The sequence below is a fragment of the Mytilus galloprovincialis genome, chromosome 6 (genome assembly GCF_965363235.1).
Source record: "Mytilus galloprovincialis chromosome 6, xbMytGall1.hap1.1, whole genome shotgun sequence".
NCBI lineage: Eukaryota > Metazoa > Mollusca > Bivalvia > Mytilida > Mytilidae > Mytilus > Mytilus galloprovincialis.
In genome coordinates, this window is record NC_134843.1 from 32,121,770 (window position 1) to 32,127,025 (window position 5,256).

The window sequence follows — 5,256 nt, forward strand, 5'->3', positions numbered from 1 at the left end:
CATACCGCATAGTCAGCTTTAAAAGGCCCCGAAATGACAAAGTAATCAATTCAAACGCAAAAACTAAAGGCCTAATTTATGTACAAAAATTCAACGAAAAACAAATATGTAACACATAAACAAACGACAACCACCGAACTACGGGCTCTTGACTTGGGATAGGCACATACATACAGAAGATGGCGGGGTTAAATATGTCTTTTTTTGTTGCCAACTCAATATTGAAACAATAATGGAACTATAAACAAATGTCATACAAGTTGTATGATTAGCTAGCTACAATTCCAGTTGGTTCAAAGCTATGTTTAATTCCCAATCTCTATCCGAAAAATACTAATACAATATCAGGTTAACGTTAGTTGAGTTTCAATTATACCGTTGATTGATAGCATTTGATTTTGTCAGTTTTATTGATTTTCTTTTTAAATTTGCCTTTGAATTTGGTATTTTTGTTAAATGTGTTCCCATAAGTGTTGCAATCTACGCTGTTTCAACTGACTAACAACATGTTTAGCGATCTTAGAACTAGATACAAGAATAATTGTCGAATCTTTTATGCAACCGATTGTGCTATTCAATATTGTGATATTCACGAGTAGACTTATCTTGATTTGAAACGGACATTTTAGTCTTAAACATGTTGAATTCATCTAAAAAATCTTTCTTATCATTTTGTTTTCACATTGAGGTGTTGTGCATGCATAACAGAAAACGTGTAACCTTCGATGCATCTGGTGCTCCTCGTTTTGGAGGACAGATGGCTCTCACAAATTTTGCTTGTATTTCGACGTGGATTTTTTATCGATTGAAGAGAGTTCAGCATCACACACAAGTATCGGCTTCAATAATTTTGTTAACACAAGTAGCAGATCAAAGTGGTAGCACACTAATTTAATATGTTAAAAACGTTTAAGAAAAAAAATCACACGATGAAGATATACATTTTACGATGATGGTGAGTTCAAAAGCTTAAACAGTTCTGATTAAAAGTGTTTTGTCTACCATTTTCTATCTTGAACAGGTTAAGGATGTTCGCTACTCTGTTTGAAAATAACAAGCTTTTTGAATGACTGTAATAAATTGATAGTATATAAATAACGAAACTAAAAAGGTAAAAAAAAAAAAAAAAAAAAATGGAGGGTCCGTGTGCTTGTTTTCGAGATATAAACCATTGAAAATTTGACGGGAAATAATTTCTTTCTAGATTTTTCACACATTTAACATTGGCACCTTTTCGTTTCAAAAACTATGAAAAAAAAACCCCAAGTATTTTATAAAATTTCAAATATGGCTCTTTAAACTTAATGTTTTAAAATTATGAAAAGAAAAGTGAGGGTTAGTGGGCATTTCTGTTAATGACAATGCATGGATAAAACCAGAGGATTCCAAAAATCTGGCAAAAATTCAAAAAATAGAGGAGCAAACATCCTTAAGTTACGTTTTTGAAATATTATTATTAATATGGTTTACAATGTACAATTATACATATTATCTACATATAATTGCAGTGAGTATTTTTAAAATAGTAATGTTTATAAGTTTTGTTATAAAAAAACGTAGAACGACTTGTGATATTTCTGTCTGTCTTGTTCACTTTTCGTTATTGGATTGGTGCATAAAGCAGACCGTTGTTTCTTTTTGAATTGGTTTTAACTTATATGTTTTTTTACAGCGTAAATTCGTCGCCATTGAAATTAAACAAAATTGACCTCCATCAAATTTTCTATTGAATAAAAAATACATTTTTGTCACTGTCTGGTTGCAAAGATGGATGAGTTCCATTCGGGCTTTTACCTTTCAGTAAACAGACATTTGTTTTCTTGACATATTCTGCTGCCGTACAGGCTGTCTTGGTGATGCACATTGTTGTACACTCAATGTTACTTTGTGCTACAGACGTGTATATGACAGGACCTAAGTACCTGTACCCGATATGACCACAGGCATAGGCAGTTTTAGTTTTGCTTTCCAAACCTGAAAGATAAAATAAACCGGCATTTCCAGTCAATTTTGATCGGAATCGGGGGTTAGAACTAATGTTAGTGTTGACAGGCTAATATAGTTTTGATCATTTCATGTAAGCCCATGTTTGTCATATATTACGTCCTTTTTTAAGTAGTAGATATTCCCGCTTGTACATTTTTCAATTTCAGCATTCCCGATGAAGGTTAATTCAGAAATTCGCGTCAAATGCACAAAACATGATTAAGTGTTATTTGAATGTTTCTTCTAAGAGCAAATCCCGTTTTGTTTTCCATTCTGCACTGCAAAAAAAGAAGCCATGTTATCAATCACTTGCAAATAAAACAGACATACTGGTTTTTTTTTAATGGTTTTCCACTAGTAATTTTTGGGGCCCATATAGCTTGCTGTTCAAAGTGAGTCAAGGCTCCGTGTTGAAGGCCGTACCTTGACCTATAATGGTTTACTTTATAAATTGTTACTTGGATGGAGAGTTGTCCCGTTGGCACTCATACCACATCTTCTTATATCTATAACTTTTGAAGTTAATTAATATTATTACCTGACTCTAAATGGTTATTGCTTAGATTCCCATATACTTCTAATTCACAAATTACTAAAGGTAATAGATCACGTCGTTTTATCCTGACAAACCGTCCGCTTGTGTTAGGTGGACAAGTTAAAGTGATTTGCTGAACTCCTGTAGGTTGATATTGACAGTGAAATATATTACCAATTGCGAAATTATTCCAACGATTACATGTACCTGGCGAAATAACTTCAACATCAAAGTTTGCTAGAGTGTCAACTGAAAATAAAATATATATAGGAATAAGTTGACTATGATCATAAACGAGTTTTTGTGACAGCTATTCACAAAATCAGTATAATGAAAGTGTAATATCAACAACATATTAAGATTGTGTTGTGTTTTTCTTTAAACATTTGAGTTTAAATGTATTAAGTGAAGGAAGACAGTTTTTTCTGTAAAGAGTTTATTCTTATTCGTTCTATTGGTTGCTATAGATTAGCATTTGAATTTGACAGTTGTAACGGACGTTTAAAATTCAATGCACTCCCCTATTTGAATTCTCCTTAGAGATCGGCATTTCGGGTAATACTTTTTTCAAGTTTAAGAAAAACCTCAGAAAACGACTCAAATAAAGGAGGGGTGAAAAACAACATAAACATGAAAAAGACAAACAGACACATAATAGTATACAAGACAAAACATAGAAAACTAAAGACTAAGCAACACGAACCCCACCAAAAACTGGGGGTGATCGTAGGTGCTCCGGAAATTAAGATATGCAAAATTCTATAAACGTAATGTGTAACAGAATGGTAATATATTATTATTATTATTATTATTATTATTATTATTATTATTATATATTATTAGGTTATATACTGATAAGAAACTGAATTAGTTCACGCGTAATCCATTACTTACCACAACAGTCTGTCCGTCCATAAATATATGTATAATCAATAGTATAAACATCCTGAAGGTCAACTGACCACCATTCCTGTTTATCTTCAACGTGATCTGTATGTGCACAGAAAAAATCTCCGTTCACCCAATCATGTATGTATCCATCAACGGCATAGTCCGAGTCACAACATTCATAATGTGGCGGCTCATACATGGAAGAAAGCTCTGATGGTTTCTTTAATGCAATGTTTACAACTGAAAAGGCTTCAAAAACCAAAATACTCTTTGACATCAAAACGTTTAAACACTGAATCATGCAACCATTACCGATAAAGATAAGAAAAATATTTTTTGGGATTTTGCTTGTTTTGTGAGGTATTTTATCCTTTTTTCGCATCCGAGGGTTTTGTCATTGTCATTATCAATATTATTAATATAATAATTTTTATTATGCTTATAATATAATTTATCAGTTAAATGTGAATAGTCTTTTCTTATCATTGGTGGCGTTGTTGTCTCATTGGAACATTTGTCGTTTCAATTATCCTTTCTATTTTGTCTATATTTTATACTTAAATATTAAAAACACAGAAATTATTTTTTCTTCAAATAAAGTTTTTTAGAATAGAATAGATTTTACATACAATGTGCTTCATTATAGTAATACATTACCACTTGTAGTATATAGATAAAACAGTCCTAACACATGTTTGTACATCATGACCACCTGGTGTTTTCACTACATAATTTGATATTATTTTACGAGTAGGTTTTAAATAATCAATATCGTTTTATCATACATCAATGTACATAGATATATGAAGATGTGATATGAGAGCCAATGAGACATCAGTATATTAACATTTATATGTTTAATTTATACTTTTGAGATTTAAATGTCACCTTGAAATTTCCGCCTCTTATGTAAATGAAATAATTACACTAGGATATACGTTTAATCAGTATAGTTAAAAGTCTTCCTGATTTACCATTTCGTGTGGATACTGATGAAATACGTATTCTGTTTTTTATAGATAATTAAATGTGTTCGACAATATATTTTTGAAAAGAGTTTACGTGTAGTAAATGACAAAGTCTGCAAATTTAAAACTGATCCACGGAAATGATAGTCGGTTTAAACAAAATCCGTGACCTAATTCACAAAAACAGATCATTGTATGATTTAATCCTTAAATTATTTTTTTTCTATTGTGATTGTTTTATATATACTTCCTTTTGTGAATATAGCTTTATATGTTTTATATCAATGTAATATTGGTTTAATTCGGTCGTTTCAAAAATCATTTTGAAGGTTTATTTTATTAATCTAACAAGTATTCTTAATTTGTGTATATTGTTGTTTATCACATGTTATAAATTACATGTATAGTAAAATGAATATATTCATGATTTTAATAATCTGATGTAAGCAGAGACAATTTGGATTGTAACATACGAACATAAAGTATGTTAAACTGATAAACTATTACTTTCATTGTAAAATGTATACCAGTATGAAATTGAATTCAAATATTGTCAAGGGGAATAAAAAACTGGTCGGATTAAGTGTGTGTATGTTTAATTTTTAGTGATTAATGTTTTTGTTTTTGTGTAAAATAGTTTCTATCACATAGAATTTTTCTCATTCTTCTCTGCTGTCCAGCAGGTTTCTAACTGCGTTTTTTTTAAGAAACAGCTGCACCATGGGCGTATAATACGCCTGTAGCGTTTTCAAAAAATAAAGTTCATTTTCTCATGGTTGCTACTTTTTATCTATTTCTTGCATAAATAGAAATTTCACTTTTCGCACTACACGGGGTGTGATACGAAAATGTGATATGAAAATATGCGTTAATTTG

General features: G+C 30.8%; 1 long non-coding RNA gene across 1 annotated transcript; it reads right to left on the reverse strand.

The window, feature by feature from the left end:
* Positions 1-1,434: 1,434 nt before the first annotated feature.
* Positions 1,435-4,170, reverse strand: LOC143078087 (uncharacterized). Its single transcript, XR_012979044.1, has 4 exons — positions 4,070-4,170; positions 3,416-3,661; positions 2,525-2,770; positions 1,435-1,974 (listed from the first exon to the last, which is right to left on the reverse strand). It is a non-coding gene; the product is annotated as an uncharacterized LOC143078087 (long non-coding RNA).
* Between the last annotated feature and the right edge of the window lie 1,086 nt (positions 4,171-5,256).